Source organism: Pongo abelii, chromosome 3, assembly GCF_028885655.2.
Source record: "Pongo abelii isolate AG06213 chromosome 3, NHGRI_mPonAbe1-v2.0_pri, whole genome shotgun sequence".
NCBI classification, from domain to species: Eukaryota; Metazoa; Chordata; class Mammalia; order Primates; family Hominidae; genus Pongo; species Pongo abelii.
This window is the reverse complement of record NC_071988.2, coordinates 44341218-44364135: the sequence shown is the minus strand read 5'-3', so window position 1 is coordinate 44364135 and position 22918 is coordinate 44341218. Positions and strand designations below refer to the sequence as shown.

Genomic DNA, 22918 nt, shown 5'->3' with positions numbered 1-22918 from the left:
AGCCCTCTTGTCACTTGCCCCCAGCTCCACTCACACCCTGTGCTGCATAGTTCTATTTGCAGGTCTCCAAAGCTTTCTTAAATTCTATCCACACTCTTTCTGTAATATTCTTCAACACTCCATATTCCTTCCAATTCTGACTAATTCCTATTCATCCTTCAAATCCCAATTCAGAGCAATTTCTTCATGAAATCTTCCATGATAACTGCCTGATACAGATTTATCAGATTTAGTCTTCTGAGCTTCCAAAAAACTACATTTATATGTAGTTCTTCATTATTCTGTAAACGTCTTAAGATCTAGGACTTTATTTTAGTTGTAATATTTTGACTGATTTACCTGGATATTACTGGGAAGTAATAAAATCCTATGAATGCACTTTTTGTAAGTGTGAACTTGTTATGTTTTATGCAGCCCAATTAAAGTCCCCAGTTGTAGTTATCCATACATAATTAAGAACATCGAATAATTTCAGGCATTTTTGGGGGGAATGAACACTAACAATTTCAGAAACAGAAAACTAGGAGAAATAGTGGATTTATTTTTCTACACATTTTATTATTTCCAGGAGAATATTTGTGGAAAATTATATTTAAGTACTAAAATTTTATTATATCCAACAAATATTTAATTTCACTAAAATATACCAAGACCTACCATTAATCAGATATTCTGATTAATGGTGTAAAGATCATTAAGATACCTCTCTGTCAGTAAATTTTCTTCCAATATATTAAATTGATCCCCATGAAATTGCCATTTTAGTAAATCAAAAATAGTCAAGTATCAGCGATTTATACAATATTAATACTCGGGGCAATTTGATATGGTTCAAAGTAGTATTATGGAAATAGATACAGAACTTAAAATATCAAAAGTAGAATGTCTAAGGCTTTGAATAGAATAAGAAGTGCACTAAGAACAAAGGTGGGTAAAAACAATACTGATTTGGGGTGAAATTTCTAAAAAGTCACAAATGGGAATCGAGCTAGATCATAAAGCACCTTTACAATTTCAACAGATAAATATGTTGGAAAAGCCACACTGAAAAGGTACATTAAAAATGAAAATGTTTTTCGTGGAAAGTGGCAAGTCTCACTAAGGCTATTTTGGATGAAACAAGTGAAAATATGTTCAAATTAGCACTAAAGGAGGCTATATCTTATACAATATATCCTCAAAAAATCAAAGATAAGAAACAAACCATACCTAGATCTGATGGGAATTTGAACTGGAATTTGGAGTGAAGTCTTATGTCATCATATCTTGGATATTAGGTATTAATTGTTCCAGGATAACCAGACTGCTTGCATTCAGATCCCAGTTCACCCACTCTACAGATACATGACTTTGGGTAAATCATTCACCTTCCTTTTAAATGTAGGAAAATTGTTGTTGTGAGGATTAAATGATGTTAACATATGCCAAGTGCCTAGATAGTGTGAGGCATACAGTAAGTGCTACAGAAGGATTTACTAACATTACACTTACTGGGCTGCTCCATTTTACCTTTTTTTCTCCCTTGACTGGATTTCACCAACTCATCTTGCTTGTTATTCAGCGTGGAATCCTCCTGTATCCTCTCTATAGCATGTAACTGCCTTCTCTCTGGCAAGATACTGCACTGGATTTGAGTTAAATATATGTTTCAGGTCCTGTTGATCATAGATAGGATATGAATGAAAAGCTAGGATGTGAAAAGCTTTAAGAATCTCTGTGGGTCAGACAATGAAATATAGCTTAAAAGAAATATGTATGGTTTAATATTTTAAAAGTACTGAAGATAATGACTTAATGATTAGTCCAGGATAATTTTTTAAGTTTGTAAAAATGTGCAGGCAAATTAGAGGCCAATCCTCAGGTCTGTGACTATCCTAATGAGAAATGTATACTCCATTCCATGAGTAATAGGGAAACATCAAAGGCTTTAAGCAAGACAGTGTTTGAAGATAATAACTTTGAAAGCAATGCGGAGATAGAAATAGGCGGTTCAGAGATAGAAGGATATGAGAGGAAAGAAGACAGGATGAGAACCTAGTGCAGGGCTTACCCAACATGGTCCACACAGAAGAAACAGTAGTCATGAGAAAAAGCTGAATTCTATATCATTTTACTGATGTGTGAACCAAGAATTACCTATAGCTGTGTAGCAAAGATAGCTCTCTTTTCTAAAAGTATATGAAAATACATTAATGTGTCCACATCACCAGGATGGCTATAAAGATCAAATTGGATCATATATATGGTCATATATATGCATATATTTGTATAGATATATGTGTGTAATAATATTTACATATGTATATAGACATACATACATGTGTATATATGTGTGCATGTGTATATATGTGTATTTATGTGTGTTTATATATATATATAATTTTGAAGACCATTAGACTGAAAGGCATTTACTAATGCTTGTTTACTATCTGAAACCTACTCTCCAATAAAATCAATTCCCAAAGAGAATGTTTGTTCTGTAACGTACTCAGTAGTAGAAGCTCAAGCATCAGAGGAGGAGCCAAGATGGCCAAATAGGAACAGCTCCAGTCTACAGCTCCCAGCGCGAGCGACGCAGAAGACAGGTGATTTCTGCATTTCCATCTGAGGTACCGTGTTCATCTCACTAGGGAGTGCCAGACAGTGGGCGCAGGTCAGTGGGTGAGTGCACCGTGCGCCAGCCGAAGCAGGGGCGAGGCATTGACTCACTGGGGAAGCGCAAGGGGTCAGGGAGTTCCCTTTCCAGGGGTGACAGACGGCACCTGGAAAATCGGGCCACTCCCACCCGAATACTGTGCTTTTCCGAAGGGCTTAGGAAATGGTGCCCCAGGAGAGTATAGCCCGCACCTGGCTCAGAGGGTCCTATGCCCACGGAGTCTCGCTGATTGCTAGCACAGCAGTCTGAGATCAAACAGCAAGTCGGCAGCGAGGCTGGGGGAGGGGCGCCCGCCATTGCCCAGGCTCGCTTAGGTAAACAAAGCAGCCAGGAAGCTTGAACTGGGTGGAGCCCACCACAGCTCAAGGAGGCCTGCCTGCCTCTGTAGGCTCCACCTCTGGGGGCAGGGCACAGACAAACAAAAAGACAGCAGTAACCTCTGCAGACTTAAATGTCCCTGTCTGACAGCTTTGAGGAGAGCAGTGGTTCTCCCAGTACGCAACTGGAGAGCTGAGAACGGGCTGACTGCCTCCTCAAGTGGGTCCCTGACCCCTGACCCCCAAGCAGCCTAACTGGGAGGCAGCCCCCAGCAGGGGCAGACTGATACCTCACACGGCCGGCCAGGTACTCCAACACACCTGCAGCTGAGGGTCCTGTCTGTTAGAAGGAAAACTAACAGAAAGGACATCCACACCAAAAACCCATCTGTACATCACCATCATCAAAGACCAAAAGTAGATAAAACCACAAAGATGGGGAAAAAACAGAGCAGAAAAACTGGAAACTCTAAAAAGCAGAGTACCTCTCCTCCTCCAAAGGAACGCAGTTCCTCACCAGCAACGGAACAAAGCTGGACGGAGAATGACTTTGATGAGCTGAGAGAAGAAGGCTTCAGACGATCAAATTACTCCGAGCTACGGGAGGATATTCAAACCAAAGGCAAAGAAGTTGAAAACTTTGAGAAAAATTTAGAAGAATGTATAACTAGAATAACCAATACAGAGAAGTGCTTAAAGGAGCTGATGGAGCTGAAAACCAAGGCTCGAGAACTACGTGAAGAATGCAGAAGCCTCAGGAGCCGATGCGATCAAATGGAAGAAAGGGTATCAGCCCTAGAAGATGAAATGAATGAAATGAAGCGAGAAGGGAAGTTTAGAGAAAAAAGAATAAAAAGAAATGAGCAAAGCCTCCAAGAAATGTGGGACTATGTGAAAAGACCAAATCTACGTCTGATTGGTGTACCTGAAAGTGACGGGGAGAATGGAAACAAGTTGGAAAACACTCTGCAGGATATTATCCAGGAGAACTTCCCCAATCTAGCAAGGCAGGCCAACATTCAGATTCAGGAAATACAGAGAACGCCACAAAGATACTCCTCGAGAAGAGCAACTCCAAGACACATCATTGTCAGATTCACCAAAGTTGAAATGAAGGAAAAAATGTTAAGGGCAGCCAGAGAGAAAGGTCGGGTTACCATCAAAGGGAAGCCCGTCAGACTAACAGTGGATCTCTCGGCAGAAACTCTACAAGCCAGAAGAGAGTGGGGACCAATATTCAACATTCTTAAAGAAAAGAATTTTCAACCCAGAATTTCATATCCTGCCAAACTAAGCTTCATAAGTGAAGGAGAAATAAAATACTTTACAGACAAGCAAATGCTGACAGATTTTGTCACCACCAGGCCTGCCCTAAAAGAGCTCCTGAAGGAAGCGCTAAACATGGAAAGGCACAACCGGTACCAGCCACTGCAAAATCATACCGAATGTAAAGACCATCGAGACTAGGAAGAGACTGCATCAACTAACGAGCAAAATAACCAGCTAACATCATAATGACAGGATCAGATTCACACATAACAATATTAACTTTAAATGTAAATGGACTAAATGCTCCAATTAAAAGACACAGACTGGCAAATTGGATAAAGACTCAAGACCCATCAGTGTGCTGTATTCAGGAAACCCATCTCATGTGCAGAGACACACATAGGCTCAAAATAAAAGGATGGAGGAAGATCTACCAAGCAAATGGAAAACAAAAAAAGGCAGGGGTTGCAATCCTAGTCTCTGATAAAACAGACTTTAAACCAACAAAGATCAAAAGAGACAAAGAAGGCCATCACATAATGGTAAAGGGATTAATTCAACAAGAAGAGCTAACTCTCCTAAATATATATGCACCCAATACAGGAGCAGCCAGATTCATAAAGCAAGTCCTGAGTGACCTACAAAGAGACTTAGACTCCCACACATTAATAATGGGAGACTTTAACACCCCACTGTCAACATTAGACAGATCAACGAAACAGAAAATCAACAAGGATACCCAGGAATTGAACTCAGCTCTGCACCAAGCAGACCTAATAGACATCTACAGAACTCTCCACCCCAAATCAACAGAATATACATTTTTTTCAGCACCACATCACACCTATTCCAAAATTGACCATATACTTGGAAGTAAAGCTCTCCTTAATAAATGTAAAAGAACAGAAATTATAACAAACTATCTCTCAGATCACAGTGCAATCAAGCTAGAACTCAGGATTAAGAATCTCACTCAAAACCACTCAACTACGTGGAAACTGAACAACCTGCTCCTGAATGACTACTGGGCACATAACGAAATGAAGGCAGAAATAAAGATGTTCTTTGAAACCAACGAGAACCAAGACACAACATACCAGAATCTCTGGGATGCATTCAAAGCAGTGTGTAGAGGGAAATTTATAGCACTAAATGCCCACAAGAGAAAGCAGGAAAGATCCAAAATTGACACCCTAACATCACAATTAAAAGAACTAGAAAAGCAAGAGCAAACACATTCAAAAGCTAGCAGAAGGCAAGAAATAACTAAAATCAGAGCAGAACTGAAGGAAATAGAGACACAAAAAACCCTTCAAAAAATAAATGAATCCAGGAGCTGGTTTTTTGAAAGGATCAACAAAATTGATAGACCGCTAGCAAGATTAATAAAGAAAAAAAGAGAGAAGAATCAAATAGATGCAATAAAAAATGGTAAAGGGGATATCACCACTGATCCCACAGAAATACAAACTACCATCAGAGAATATTACAAACACCTCTACGCAAATAAACTAGAAAATCTAGAAGAAATGGATAAATTCCTCAACACATACACCCTCCCAAGACTAAACCAGGAAGAAGTTGAATCTCTGAATAGACCAATAACAGGAGCTGAAATTGTGGCAATAATCAATAGTTTACCAACCAAAAAAAGTCCAGGACCAGATGGGTTCACAGCCGAATTCTACCAGAGGTACAAGGAGGAGCTGGTACCATTCCTTCTGAAACTATTCCAATCAATAGAAAAAGAGGGAATCCTCCCTAACTCATTTTATGAGGCCAGCATCATCCTGATACCAAAGCCTGGCAGAGACACAACAAAAAAAGAGAATTTTAGACCAATATCCTTGATGAACATTGATGCAAAAATCCTCAATAAAATACTGGCAAACAGAATCCAGCAGCACATCAAAAAGCTTATCCACCATGATCAAGTGGGCTTCATCCCTGGGATGCAAGGCTGGTTCAATATACGCAAATCAATAAATGTAATCCAGCATATAAACAGAACCAAAGACAAAAACCACATGATTATCTCAATAGATGCAGAAAAGGCCTTTGACAAAATTCAACAACCCTTCATGCTAAAAAGTCTCAATAAATTAGGAATTGATGGGACGTATCTCAAAATAATAAGAGCTATTTATGACAAACCCACAGCCAATATCATACTGAATGGGCAAAAACTGGAAGCATTCCCTTTGAAAACTGGCACAAGACAGGGATGCCCTCTCTCATCACTTCTATTCAACATAGTGTTGGAAGTTCTGGCCAGGGCAATTAGGCAAGAGAAAGAAATCAAGGGTATTCAATTAGGAAAAGAGGAAGTCAAATTGTCCCTGTTTGCAGATGACATGATAGTATATCTAGAAAACCCCATTGTCTCAGCCCAAAATCTCCTTAAGCTGATAAGCAACTTCAGCAAAGTCTCAGGATACAAAATCAATGTACAAAAATCACAAGCATTCTTATACATCAATAACAGACAAACAGAGAGCCAAATCATGAGTGAACTCCCATTCACAATTGCTTCAAAGAGAATAAAATACCTAGGAATCCAACTTACAAGGGATGTGAAGGACCTCTTCAAGGAGAACTACAAACCACTGCTCAAGGAAATAAAAGAGGATACAAACAAATGGAAGAACATTCCATGCTCATGGGTAGGAAGAATCAATATCATGAAAATGGCCATCCTTCCCAAGGTAATTTACAGATTCAATGCCATCCCCATCAAGTTACCAATGACTTTCTTCACAGAATTGGAAAAAACTACTTTAAAGTTCATATGGAACCAAAAAAGAGCCCGCATCGCCAAGTCAATCCTAAGCCAAAAGAACAAAGCTGGAGGCATCACGCTACCTGACTTCAAACTATACTACAAGGCTACAGTAACCAAAACAGCATGGTACTGGTACCAAAACAGAGATATAGATCAATGGAACAGAACAGAGCCGTCAGAAATAATGCCACATATCTACAAGTATCTGATCTTTGACAAACCTGACAAAAACAAGAAATGGGGAAAGGATTCCCTATTTAATAAATGGTGCTGGGAAAACTGGCTAGCCATATGTAGAAAGCTGAAACTGGATCCCTTCCTTACACCTTATACAAAAATCAATTCAAGATGGATTAAAGACTTAAATGTTAGACCTAAAACCATAAAAACCCTAGAAGAAAACCTAGGCAATACCATTCAGGACATAGGCATGGGCAAGGACTTCATGTCTAAAACACCAAAAGCAATGGCAACAAAAGCCAAAATTGACAAATGGGATCTAATTAAACTAAAGAGCTTCTGCACAGCAAAGGAAACTACCATCAGAGTGAACAGGCAGCCTACAAAATGGGAGAAAATTTTCACAACCTACTCATCTGACAAAGGGCTAATATCCAGAATCTACAATGAACTCAAACAAATTTACAAGAAAAAAACAAACAACCCCATCAAAAAGTGGGCAAAGGACATGAACAGACACTTCTCAAAAGAAGACATTTATGCAGCCAAAAAACACATGAAAAAATGCTCACCATCACTGGCCATCAGAGAAATGCAAATCAAAACCACAATGAGATACCATCTCACACCAGTTAGAATGGCAATCATTAAAAAGTCAGGAAACAACAGGTGCTGGAGAGGATGTGGAGAAATAGGAACACTTTGACACTGTTGGTGGGACTGTAAACTAGTTCAACCCTTGTGGAAGTCAGTGTGGCAATTCCTCAGGGATCTAGAACTAGAAATACCATTTGACCCAGCCATCCCATTACTGGGTATATACCCAAAGGACTATAAATCATTCTGCTATAAAGACACATGCACACATATGTTTATTGCAGCACTATTCACAATAGCAAAGACTTGGAACCAACCCAAATGTCCAACAATGATAGACTGGATTAAGAAAATGTGGCACATATACACCATGGAATACTATGCAGCCATAAAAAATGATGAGTTCATGTCCTTTGTAGGGACATGGATGAAATTGGAAATCATCATTCTCAGTAAACTATCGCAAGAACAAAAAACCAAACACTGCATATTCTCACTCATAGGTGGGAATTGAACAATGAGAACACATGGACACAGGAAGGGGAACATCACACTTCGGGGACTGTTGTGGGGTGGGGGTAGGGGGGAGGGATAGCATTGGGAGATATACCTAATGCTAGATGACGAGTTGGTGGGTGCAGCGCACCAGTATGGCACATGTATACATATGTAACTTACCTGCACGTTGCGCACATGTACCATACAGCCTAAAGTATAATAATAATAATAATAATAATAATAATAAAATAAAAATAAATAAAATAATAAAATAAAATAAAATAAAAATTCTCAAGGCAAAAAAAAAAGAAGCTCAAGCATCACTCATATTTCTACACCAAAAACCTAGTTCCAGGAGATTTGTAGCACAAGTTCTAGCTGAAAAGAAATCTTTCCACTTCTCAACAAAACTTTTACTTTCTCTCTTCCACAGTTGTAGTAGTACATTTAGATTTTCAAAAAACAGGTGGTTGAAGCTAGCAGTGTAAAAAGTATTTTACATTCTATCTGATTCAGCTGCAGTGATTGCAAATAAATTAGCTATTAAATCTTCAGAGTTCAGCCCTTGATAAGCCCCAAATATGCCCTGTTACATCTAGAATTTCTTCTGCTTTTGGGAATCCTTAAACTTTTCAAATATGACTGGTTTTAAAATCACTTGAACCTTAAATAAATAAACATTCAAGGCCCAAAACTATTCTACTCTATTTGTTCAGTTCCTGAGTTTTGCTATCATCACTGCATTCTTTCCATTCTTCTCCTGCATTTTCTTAAAGACATTCCCTTCAGGATAAATATCTTCTGTTTCATCATTTCTTTTTCTCCTATGTCAACAGCATCCTAAAATATATTGCTTTAGCAAAATACAAGAATATTAAACACATTTTCTAGTGTTATTCTTTCTAAAAATTAAGTCAGTTTTAGCATGTATTTGCTTGAATATTTTTATAAAATATGTAATGACTGGAGGCTGCTCTTCAGGCAACCAGATAAATCACACTGAGAATATATGTGAGTATATATTTCATTGACAGTTCTTGAAAGTCGTAAGACTTTGTTGAAGTCTAATTCAATAATTATTTGTGGAACAATACCTATACAAAGTACACAGTGCTCAGAAGCAAAATCCCCATAAATAATGTCTTTATTATTATTGTTACTGGAAGTAAATCTCACCATTTTGCTGAAGAGTGAATAAGAAAAAAAGTTATTTTGATGTTTAGCATAAAAAAGCATACTAAACTAAAACAAGCACAAATTTGTGGGTCATGGCCACCTTATAATATCTCAAACTTACCCAAAATGCAGGTCATCTTAAAAGGATTAATAGTCATTTTTGGCCTTGCAGCTAACATATTATTTTGAGTTCAAATCAAATTTAAACATTTTATTGCAATGATTTTGTGTATCTGAAGGTCTGCAGAATGCTGAAAAGTTATTTTTAACAAATCAATATTATTGTTCTCCCAAATTCGGAATCTCTGAGAAGAGCTGATAAGCCATGGTTTCTGATTATGCATTCTTGCCTAGTGTTTTGAGGCTTCAAATGCATTCTTGCCTAGTGTTATGAAACTTCAAATCAACGAAACAAAGTTTGCCATAATGTCTCCCTCCTCCTGTGTTGAAAATGTTTGTGCTACTTGCATGTTTAGTTCTTGCAGAAAACAGTTAATATAGTCTTTTTCTCAGTTTACAGGGAACATAATTTTCTGATATTACAGATGGCTAATATATATTATGTGTCAATGTTCTAAATGCTTTTACATATATGAATGCATTTAATACTCACAAAAATCCCATATAAAAGGTAGTATTAGTAGCACCATATTATGTATAGGAAACAGAAGCAAAGTGGTGTTAAATAACTTGCTGAAAGTAACACACCTAGAGCTCAGACTACAGGCTTCAGTGTCCACATCCTTACCATTCACTGTGTACAACACTTCAATTAGCACAAACGATAATTTAGTTAAAGATACAAAATATACTCAAGTAATAATACTAAAGATATTGATAACATTTTCTATAACCAAATGCAAAAGCACAAAATAAGAAGGGCACCTTATGAGTTATGCCAAAAACATGGACTTTTGACTATGATTCAATAGTATAATATGTTGCTTATAGTTCTATATTTGTAGGATACAAAAACAAATTATTATATGCTTTAATTATTTTTGTTAAATCTTGACTAAATATGTGTTTGAACCAGAGGCCACAAGTCTTAATTCTTAATGAAAAACCTATTAATTACCACAATATTTACGTTACATTTATTTTTTGTATCTTGTCAATGCAAGGTTAAGTTTCTTTCTAAGTCTACCTAAAAAGGGCAAAAATCTATGTTGTCATCTAAGGACTATTAACATGTATTCTTGAGACCATTATTTTCCATAGTAAGCAACTACATTTGTTAAAATGTTCGTTGTAGAAAAATATATTTGTTCTCTTCAAGTTATAAATCTCCTTTGTCATAGAGGGTTGATTTAATTCACTAAGCTTGTGAATATTAGCCTATTCACTCTCACCTTACTGATCTTTTCATGATTAATCAATTATAGGAAATCCTGCTGATTCACATAAAATAGAAGAAATTCCTTAAGGTCCTTCTTCTTGAAAGAAAAAAAAAGGATTTATTTGATAAGTTTAATAAATGAGTGGCTCTAACAGATGAACCTTGGAACCCAATGCAGAATCTTGATTGATTTTTCCACCTCAGGACGACACTAACAACATAGAGGTGACTTGAAATAAGGGACCCAGTGAGAATAGCCACAAACCATATTCTTTGCTAAAGAGTTAAAATAAGTGGAATTATTTAATCTAGGGGGAAAAGAACCTCAGGACAATAATAATAATAACATTTGTGTAACATTTACAGCTCTTAATGAAATCTATTTTCCATTATTGTTGAACATGCTATGCTTCCTTTGATGCAATATAAAATTAGCATAGCCATTTTTTTCTATGTGCCCATGTATGTACACACATATGTATATGTATATTCATTTATTTAACTTGAAAACCCCTATGTGGTAACTATTTTTATTACTAATATTATCTATGACAATGACAATGATGATCCTTTTATGAAAATGTAAACTAAGGTATATAACTCATGTATGGAGAAATTTGGATTTGAACTAGACAGTCTAGTACAGAGTCCACCTTTTACATGGCACTGTCTCACGTAACAGAACTGTTTAAACAGTTGAAGTTCTGTTACGTCAAAAGGGTAGTAGATTTTATAAATAGGACAACTTATGCCAGCTCATCTTAGTTTCAGAACTAGATGGAACCCAAAGGAAGAGAAACAGTGACCTGCTGGGGCCAGCCTGTCTGACCAAGAAAATAGGATCAATACTTGGGGGCAAGGTTTCTCAACACTGGCACTACTGACATTTGGGACTAAAAAATTCTTTGCTGTGGAGGTCTCTATGTACTTCAGGGTATTTAGCAGCATCCTTTTCCTCTAGCCCCTAGATTCCAGTAGCAACCCCTCAATCATGATAACTAAAAATGCCTCCAGACATTGCCAAATGTGCCCTAGAGGTCACAATCACCTTCACTGAGAATCATTGCTTTAGAGACAAGGATAGAAAATGTTCCCTTTCAATACAAGAGAAAGTTTACCAGAATAGAAGGTTTAGTTAGAATGAATAAGATCTAGTATTTGCTAGCACAACAGGTTGACTATAGTCAAAAGTAATTTTAATTGTATATTTTAAAATAGCTTGAAGAGTATAATTGGATTGTATGTAACACAAAGGAAAAATGCTTGAGGTGACATGTACCACATTTACCCTGATGTGATTATTACACATTGCATGCCTGTATCAAAATATCTCACGTAACCCATAAATAGATACACCTACTACATATCCACAAAGACTAAAAAAAACACTACAGAAGACAAAAACATATAACAAAGGAAGAAGCTGTATATATCCAAAAGCCTGATAAAAAGTAAAAATTACCTAAAGTAATTGATACACATCCAGAAGAAAAAAAAAGGTGTATTTTGAAAGGAAAGGTACTATCTCTCCAATTTCAAGGTCTCATTTCCCATTTCCACTCATCCCCATCTAAGAAGAATGACAAGGGCACAAACTTGGTTTTTGCAGACTCTTAATAACCTGTTTTTATTATACCAGTAACATTAACTCATGTAGAACAGATAAGCCAAAAGAACAAACAATTGTTAAAGTTTTTGTATACATACTACCAGAGCAAGTCTTCTCTAAAATGTCAAAAAACAACAGATGTTGGCAAAGATGGAGAGAAAAGGGAAGGCCTATACCCTGGCAAAAACAATTTTTAAGAATAAGAATAGAGCCTGTCACAAAAAAATAAAGATTCCAAGTGTTCTATGAACATTATACAGCAAACAGGGCTTATTCTATCATCTCCCTCATTCTCCACCAGAAACAGCAAGTGCATAAAATTGCCATCACTCCCTGCTGTGGCCATAGCAGGTGTCATCAGTTGATGGCAATATTTTCCTGCCAAGCTTAGATGCAGCTTCAGATTCCCCTCAACGTCGCATTCTAGGCAAAACCTATCACTAATCAGAGTTGACATGTGAGACAAACTCAATTTTTCATACCTGTTACAAATGCTGTGATTCTCTTGATGCATTCTGAGACTAACAGCCATTTTTGGCAATCACATATAACTGTTAACTCATAGTGAGTTTATTTTTCTTCCACATATCTAAGCATCGTTTTATCCATGTTGATCCAAAAGCCATACTAGTAAGTTCAGGACACTATAAAATGTTATTTTACTAGAGAAGCTCTTGTTTTTAACTTGCGGTTAAACCCATGGAAATATTTGAACCTAGCTCCCAAACAATAGAATTAAATTACATTGCCACAAATTTGATAAGAATTCTTATCTCTTCATTACATCAATTAATAAGAATGTTCAATTCAACAGATTCCCATTGCTTGAGAAACCTCACACTTTTATACCAGTCTACTTTTGGATACCATTGACTCCATATTTAATCAACAAACATCTGCCAAATAGAAACTCTTAATAGTTTTTTCAAATGATTACAAACTATCCAAGTATAGCTTCCAGTCTATTATTTGATATCATAAATCCTAGTCAAAAGCGTTGGTGAAGTCCAGAAACCTTATCCACCATGTTTCCTAATCTACTCTCAAAGACAGAAGCAAGGTTATTATTACATTGCTTGTTTTTAATGATTATTTTTAATAAATCCAATTCTTTACTACTCCCTCTTGTCAAAGTTATTAAAACTCTAAGGTTATACAAAGGTGTTTATAATCTGAAGTGGTGTTTCAAATATAAAAACATGTCAATTTCAAATGAAATCTACCAGAGATCTAAAATCTAAGTAAGATTTTTCTGAAACACCATTCTAAATCATGTATAAGACAAAAGGCCTCCTTACTTTGTCTGAAGTTTGGGGGCACTGACATTACTGACATTTTCTCTGGCTTCTAGCTTTATGCTTCACTGGAAGGCATTCAGTGAACTATCCTGCCATCTGCTATGGGCTAACAAACTAGAAACTGATGGTTAGATGACTCTCTAGCTGAAATGACTAGTGGCCTCTAACATTAGGAAAGTTTCTTGGACCAACCCACCCCACATTGTGCTTCTAATTCTACAAAATCTTTTAGAATTCTCTCTCCCCTTCTTTTCCACCCCCTTCCTTTTCTTCTCTCTCTTCCTTCCTAGAAGCAAAAATCAAATTCTTTGTTTTATCTCTCAAATAAAAATATATATATATATATATATTCGTTTTGGCTTCTGCCCTCAAGATATCTATTTCTTTTATAAAGACACTCTTCTAAAATAGAAGAAGGTGAAAAAGAGGGAAATTCATATAATTACCAAAAAGACAGGACACTATGAATTACTAAAGTAAACAGAAAGTCAGAAAAAAGCAATGCAAATCTATTGAAATATGGCAACTGACATCCTGTTTCAGTGTGAGGAAGATAACAGGAACTGATCTGGACCATGACAAACTGAAAAGGGCATGCCGGCCTAAAAGGGACAGCTGTTATTTAGCTACAAAAAAAAAGTGTTTGACATGTGAGCACACTGATCTGGTCTTATGAGAGAATCTGGGAAACCAAAATGTATGTAAAATCTCCTAAGTTTAAAATATTGGTTTATTTTAATATATGATTCATGTCAAAGTAAATATGTCTATGGGCTGCATAAGGCCTGGGAAAACCAGTGGGCAACCACTGTTCTAAACAAAAAAATGTATCTTTTTAAGTTAATTCTTGTGCCAGCTGTTAAGAAAATAAAATTTTCACAAGCACCCACATTATCTACATTTTAAATGCCACAGAAAGCAATTCAGAGAGATGTAGCTAGTAATTTGTAAAATTCAGAGCTGACACAAGAAGGAGCCAATATGAAATGGCCATCGAATTTCCAAGTTTGCATCATGCCATTCAGCTTATTTTATATGTATCCAGCTTTAAGCTTTTCTTTAAAGAGGCACATCGACTATTAGCATTGTTATCACAAAGATGCATTGGCATTAAGGGGAAGCAATAAGGCAAACTGACCACTCTTCTTGACATTGTTATTTTTCTCAGCATTGAAAGTTATCACTGTGCAACATGCGATTATTGTCCCTATCAGGATTGTTGGTTAAAAAGTGAACAGCTTTCAAGTGCAATAATCTAACACGCAATTACCTCCTTCACTATTACACAGAGTACAACTTTCCAAATACGAGAAGAAAGCTAAAAGATACTCTCTAGTACCTCTTAAAAGGTACTTTTTAAAAATTCTTTCCATTGTTCTGTGCTTTTCTACATTTATTTTGCTCGTTTAACACTCAGTGTGTCTTCTCCCCCATTTAGTCATCATACTCTTTATGGCATGAAAGGGGAATTGATCTTCCTAGAAGAAAGTACTGTGTGATTTTAATAAATGGGCACATTATGTAACCGGAATGAATATTCTCTAAAACTTTTGGTATAATTTATAACATGCTTTCATCACAGATAAAGCTGAAGTCAGTCCTCAAAGACTCACATACCTTTTGTTTAAAAAAAAAAAAGTCACACTAAAGATGAATTTGTACCACCAGAATTACTTTTTACCTGAAAGTGGAAATAGAACAGACTGTACAAACATCTCTCAGTCCACAGGAGCTAAAATGAAATTCATATCCTACAATTCCTTTGAGACATACTATTTTTATCCTCTCCTTCTCCCTGAAATATCTTTTGTATTTTTAAGTACCCTGATTATTTTTGTAGCTAATAATAATTACAGTCATCATAATGACAAAAGTCTTAGGCAGTAAATGAAAGATAAAATTAACTACTGAGTTTCTGGAAAGGGAGTGTATTGTTCCTAGCTAAACATTAGGAAAGATTTGCTCTTAATAACAATGTTTAACACAGCTGTGCACATTTTTATGCCTACCTGCACAGTGCCAAGAGAAAAACATAAGCCAAAGGGAAATCCAGCAATAAGGCTAAGTTTCACTAAAGCCACGTTTATGTTTGTTAACATTTTGCCAGGTTTTCACAGGGATTTCTATTATGTGATAATATCGAATATGTTACAGAAAAGCATTTTATTTTTCTCTTAGCTGAATAAAATGACAGACAATTTAAAGGAGTAAAAACCTGGTTTGGGTGGCTCTAGGTGTGTTCAGCTCTACGTGTTTAGGAATCCCATTTTCTGAGCTCTACAGTCCCTCTTCCACTGTCAGTTAAGTGTCCTGGTTGAACCTTCACGAACCCATCTATTGTTTGGGTCCAATAAAATACGGTACCTGAGAAGAGAATGAATTCTGCTTATTGTTGTGCTATGGAAGGGAGTCCTGGTGGTTTTGGAGGTTAATGTGCCACAGCAAAGCCCATAGCTATTTAAGCAGAAGTTATTATTGCCATAGTGTAATGGTCTGTCAGCATTTGTCTGGTCCTAGCCTCCATCCGTCTGTTCAGAATCTCCATCCAACTCCGTAATGGCCATCCTGAGCACATCCCAGAGACAGAGGGAATTGGTCAGTATTTCCATAACCCTCACCCCAAGTATACCAGTTGGGGAGAAGCATTTAAAAATAGCTGTTCTTTATCCAAAGACTAAACCCTTGTTCGTGTGATTAAGACCCTTCTCTACTACCAAGCCTCTCAGACATAGACAAATTTCCTGGAGCTTCATCTATTACTTGTTGCCAAATGCTTCTCCTTCCATGTTCCACTAATCTGCCAAAAGAGCCACCTGTCTGCCTGGCCATCCCTGGACTTCCTTGTGACAATTGACCTCTCTGCACTTCCTCAAGAGGCCTTCGGTGGCTCTGATTCCCAGGCTGGATCATCTCACTACCAGTAAGCATCTAGATACTAACATTTAAGGAAAATCTGATATTAAACTTCTAAGATGTGGCTAAAAATGTATTAGAAGTCTTGACGCCCAGAGAGGTCTAACTTTGCTGTTAAGCTAACTCAGCAACAACTCAAAGAATCAAGTCAGCTCTTAGCACATAATTGATTTTAAATGTATACACCTTGTTTAGAATGTTGTTATAAAGCAACAAGATTTTCCTTTAGGGAAGTATGACTAGCATTTTGAGAAATGATTATATCTATTTTGAATAAAAGACTTTCCATTAGGGAGGGTGTTTTTGTTTTTTATGGTTTCTACAAATAACCTACAGAATAAAAAAATGCATGGATGCATTCCATGAATACAATTAACAAATGGCAGAAGGTTTTGGAAACACATATACCAGACTTCCTGAAAATGTCAATATCAGGTCAGATAGGCAAAAAAAAAAAGTAAAAAGAAAAAGAAAAGAAAAAAAAAAAATCCTGTCTTGTCCTATAGTGCCACCACGTGGACTATATGAATAAGATAGTCCAACTACAGCAAATTCTCACCTGCTTTAAAACTCAAATGACCATACATCCCTGCATGTCTGAGACCAGCCAGGTTTTTACCTTCTGTCACAGCATACTCAATAACGAAGCTACCTTTTACTGTCAAAACATTCTGGGTTTAGATGAAAATTCATAACTTGGATAGAGGCTTAGCTCAAAAGACACTACCTCCAGCCATTGTCTACTTGAGCTGTCGAATCCCCCTTGTTCACGATACCCCAGCCATACTAGCCTTTATTTTCCTCAAAGATTTCAAGCCATTGTCCCTGATGTTCCTTCTACTTGGAAGATTTTCTCTCTTTCTTCAGATTGAAATAAGGCTGTTTCTGTTCATCACTCAAGTCTCAGCTCAAATATAGTGACTTCCCTCTCTATATTCCAACTCTGCTGCTACTATCTGCCTTGAATCCAGCAAGACTAATCTCATTAGGCTGTTTATCCCTTTTCAAGACTATCTCTTCAAGAAGCCCCCGATTCCAAAGCACCCCTCATCTCTCACACCCTAATTCTCATAAGGCAATTGGGACTATCATGAGTCCAGGTGGGGCTGAAATTGTTCCTACTTATGCTTACTGTCCTGGCATTTACATCAATAATATCCTTCTACATTTGCAAAAGCACTCCGCTTGGAAGATAATTTACATACTCACTGGCCTATTCTGTATCCTTCAACCCTCACTCAATTTCTAAAAGCATCCATTGTACCCTCTGGGCTACATGGCTCATCATCAACAAAAATCCTCTCAATTCATTCTCAAGCCCTTCTACTAGTGTTTTCTTTATTTTCCTGCTGAAATTAAAACTAGTTATTACTTGAGAACTATGCTTTCCTACAACTCTCTCATGGAGCAATGGTTCCCTCCCCCTACAAACACAGCCTAGTAGGTATGAAAGTAAAAGAGACTAAGTCCTCATTCCTGCTTTTAGACATTTTTGCTTCCTCTTTCTTATTAATACCAGAGCTTCTAATTACATGTCATCCGATAACTCACTGTTGCCGTCATCTAATACCCTAGAAGCTAACACCTTCTCAAATTTCTCAACAATTATAATCCTAACTACCACCTTGATCTAAGCATGATGTAGCTCCTATAAATACTTTGATATTTTATTGTCAGAAGAGTTCAGTGGAACGTTACATGCTGTGTGGGAGAAACATCTTATACGCTATTGTCTTTTGCTTGGATTAATGAAATAGCCTTCCACCTTGTCTCCATATTTCCACCTTTGTTCACCCTCAACATAGAAGCTGGAGTACATTTTATAAAACATAATTTAACAAAACTATGCAACAATTTCCATTTCACTTAGAGAAAAGTTAAGATCCTTAAAATGGTTTATAAGGTTGTTAGCCTTGCTCTACCTCTCATTTACTTCACTCCGGTGACAATGGCCTCCTTACTGTCACTTGAATAGGCCTCACATTATTCCAGATTACCTTCCCCCTCACTCTTCCCTCAGTCGGGACTGCACTTCCCAACTATCTGCATGGCCGACTCCCTCATGAATTATTAAAAAAAAAAAAATGGCTCAATTCCACCTTTTCAACATATTCTCCTAGATCTCCTATTAAAAATTGCAACCACCTCAAGCATCTTTTAATTACCATTGGCTTTTTCCATGGTACTTTAAAAAATCATTTCTGTCATTTATTCATGCCAGAACAAAAACCCCACAAAGAAATTTTCATCTAACTTGCTACCAATGTATCTCAAGCACCTAGAACTGTCCCAGGACATAGTAGGTGTAAAATAACTGTTTTGAACAGATTAATATAATATTACTTAAGATAACTTATAGGTACCATCCCAATGGAGCCATACATATAAATATAATTTATGGATTTGTTAAATATATTCCGTTTTTGAATATCACAGTCAATTCTGCTAATCAAAGATAAAAATTTAATGACATAGAGATCAAGTTCTGGGGTCTTTCTTCATCAGTGCTTTAATTGGATGATCATGTGTTTTTGCATTTTATATTTGAATTCATTTAAGTAACATATTTTTTGACTCAACATAGTCCCCCAAAATCCACCTTGTCTTATACACAATTGATAGCACTGATTCTTTTTCTTTTGGTCTATTAGGCCCATATATGTGTATTTGTGTTTGTGAACCCTGATTTAAATTCCCAACACAGTGGCCAGAGGAATATTTCTTAAAGCATTATTGGATGTTCACCTTCAGCAGTCTTCAGCAAACTCTGTGAAAGGGCAAGTACAGGTCAGTCTTCATCCCATATACAAGCAATTCTATGAATATATGTAGATGAGAAAACATCACCAAATTATCCTACTTGAGGCGTCTCAGTCTGCAGACTCAAGTGTAGAGTCTATTATCTTATTCACCTCTAAGGACTTTGCAGCCCCTAGAAGAGCATGTGATACCTAACAGACTTAGGTGGGGGCTGTATGAGGACTATGCTGTCCTATTCACTATGGTATGTCCAGCACCTACAACAGGCATGGCATATGGGAGCGGGGGTACTTGCTGAATGAAGGAAAGAATATTTGCTAAATGAACAAATCTACCAGTGTGTGTCCTCTGAATGGAACTAAATGCCTTTTTAAATGCTGTCCCCAAATTGCCCTTGTATCAACTTTCCTCAGTTCCTGAAAATACTTTGACACTTTATTGCAAAAGGAGTTCAGTGACAATGGTACATATACCTGGGAGGAATATCTTGTGAGCTATTGTTTCTTATTAACACCAAAGTAAGGATTTGTTTACCCAATTAATTGACTGTCACAGCTAATGATAGATAGAAGTGCTCTAATAGAATACAACATGAAGCAGACGTGCTTGATGAAGATGCCATGAAGAGGGAAACAGGAAGACGGAGTTATCTGAGAAAAGGTCTGCATTAGGGAGAAAATGGGTGAGTCAGGTGTGAGACTGGGAGCCAATGTGGAGTGATGCCATGGGCAAAGCGAAGGTTGGGAGTTAAGGAAAGCATTTATCAGTTTTGTCCAGATCTGCTTTTGTTTTTTGCTTATTCCAATATACATCTGTCTCAGTTCAATTGATAACTTTCTTTTTTTTCTTTAGAGCCATGTCTTTTCAAGAACTAGGGAACCAGACAGATTATTCTTCTAGCTCTGACATCTGATACCTACAGGTACTCAATAACTGTTGTAAATGTAGTTAAATAGATCATTTAAATGTATGGTTCGATTGTTTTTGTAGGTGACAGATCATCGCTTTTCTTTACTAATGCATTGAAATGTGTTGTGGTGAGGATTAATTGAGATGTTGTATGTAAAGCATTAAGCATGGTGCTGAGCACAAGCAGATACTCAAAAAGCAGTAGTTACTCACAGTAGTATAATTTTTTTTTCTTCTTACATTTTTTTCATCGGACTTCTGAATGAACCCCCACAATTCTGTATATATTGCTGTAACTGCTCATGACCTAACATCTTAATTTTTCATTGGCCACAAAATGAATTACAGTGCAGTTCACATAGTAAAACATGCAGTGTGGTTCACATAATAAAACTTTGGTAATGTTAACAAGAAAAAATAAAGGAGGTGAAAGATTACGTTTTCTTCTATAGAATTTTTGGCTTCACTTCACTTTGTTTTATTACTGGATTCAGAAGAAATTGAACTTTTACAATAGTGATGAACATAGAAGACTCAAGTAACTAAAGTAAAGGACAGCTTGGCCCTATGATTTTTACTGTATGATTCTTCTAAGAACACACCAAAGATAAGTTATTAGGGAGAGGCAAAAGGGGACTGTCTTTCAGATAGTTTATAAAGAGATGCCTAAGTTCCTTAATGCTCCACACCTTGGCTACCACAACAAAATAAACTTTTGAAATGCGTTAAGTGAAAATAGTTAAATAATATCATTCTGTATTAATTCTGACTTTTATTCTAAAGCAAATTTGTACTTTTCATTAAATATGTGCATATGAAAAACTATTGATTCCATAAAAAATACACAAAAATATATTCAAGATAATTAATAATATTATCATTGCCAAAAGAAATTTTTATCGAACTGAGCATTACCTTCTATTTTACAGAGAAAATTCTCAAGTGTAGAGTTAGGGATGAGAATTGTGAATCATTTCACTTTGACTACACCTACATGACAAATTACCAAGCTGGCTATTTAGCATATAAACAATTTCATTTATTTAGAAATAAAAAGTACAGAAAAGACAATACATTATTTAAAAGACTTGTTATATTTAAATATATACTCCCTCCTTTGTTCTTGATAATTTCACTCCAAGATCACGGTAGTAGACTGAGGTAAAATAACAAGCATTTGGTTCTCTCCAGAAGCTAGTCTCGCTAATTTTCATTAGGTTTTAGTAGACATCTGTCCCAACACTTTATTAAGATGATGAATCCAGAATCACTTAACAATCAGCATCAAAAATCACTGTAATTTTACTTTTCTGAAGAGTACAACAATTCTTGACTTTTGGAAGAGTAAAGCTTATTAAAGGGAGGTTGTGTCTGTGTATTATAATATTTAATTATGGTAAATCTAAAAAGATAGAAATAGACACAATTTATAAGCAGTTTAAAAGATTTTTTTTTTATTTCAGTGGTTCATTTCAGGGTCCACCCCATATTCAGATAAATTTTAGCTTAGTTTTTGTGTCTCCCTTGTCCATATTCTGAGTAAAGGCAGCCATGATCCTTGATCTAAGGAGTTGAGAGTAAGACCAAGGAGAGGAAGAGATGAGAGAAAGTGAGCATGAGGTGAAAGGTAAAAGCGAATCCTAGTTAATCCTCTTCTCATGCTCCTCCTCCCCCTCCTTCACTCACAATCATTGGCAAGCACCCTGTCATTCCTTTAATTTGTCTCTACATCTGACTTGGCGGGACTGCTTCTGCATAAGAAAGCACTTGCTATTTACAATATATATTTTTTAAGTGTGTGAGGGAATATGGAATACGGTTTGAATGAAATGTATAAAGGGTACATTCTCTTACAGTTCTTTCATAGTTGTGAATGTTCCAGAATATACAAGGGGGAGGTGGAGTCTTCACAGATATTTTCTGGAGCATCTCATTACGTTTTGGAGTTGGGGAAAGAGAAAAGATAAACAGGCAAAGGGACAAGTTTTTGAAAGAGTTATGTGATTCATGAGAAGGGCCCACACTAGAGAAATACCATTAAAATGAAGGGAAAGAAGCAAAGTAGAGAGACTTCTAAAGTGGAACAACAGAGAGAGAGAATACTTGGGGAGGAACGGGTTAGGAAAGGAGAATGAGCTCTTAAGTTTCAGATAGACTGATTGACAGTCTGACACTCAAGTATGGCTTTCTGGCAGTTGGAAACATCAGCCTGGAGCCTGGGAGATTGGGGCTGTAGTCATCAGTCATCAGGGCACGGATGACAGCAGTGTGGGCACCATGGTAAGCACTTCCACCGGGGACTTCAGCTCAAGAGACCCTTAACAGAAAAGGGGCTCTCTGAACTCTCAGCTAACCAGAAAGGCAACATTGTTCTCTAATAAAACATCGTCAAAATACAAATACGTTTACTTCAAAAGGCTCATTATATATGAAATTCCAACTATGTTTGAATCATATCTGCCTATAAAATGGTTCTGTGTTTTAGAATATTAGGTTAAGTGGCTATCAATTGTAAAAAGATTTAGCTATCATCTTTATTATTTAGTTATATCTGTCAGTATTAGGAATTTACATTTAAAATGAGTGATTTCCTCTTAGCAATCATTTTTATTGAA

At 36.6% G+C, this 22918-nt stretch overlaps 1 long non-coding RNA gene across 1 annotated transcript in view; it reads left to right on the top strand.

Moving 5' to 3' along the window:
* LOC129058961 (uncharacterized) overlaps positions 1-22693 on the top strand; it is a 55729-nt gene extending 33036 nt beyond the window's left edge. Inside the window, exons 3-6 of the long non-coding RNA XR_010139872.1 lie at positions 16529-16641; positions 19286-19421; positions 20247-20316; positions 22499-22693. This is a non-coding gene — a long non-coding RNA (uncharacterized LOC129058961). The remainder of the gene's footprint in view (positions 1-16528; positions 16642-19285; positions 19422-20246; positions 20317-22498) is intronic.
* Positions 22694-22918: the final 225 nt, after the last annotated feature.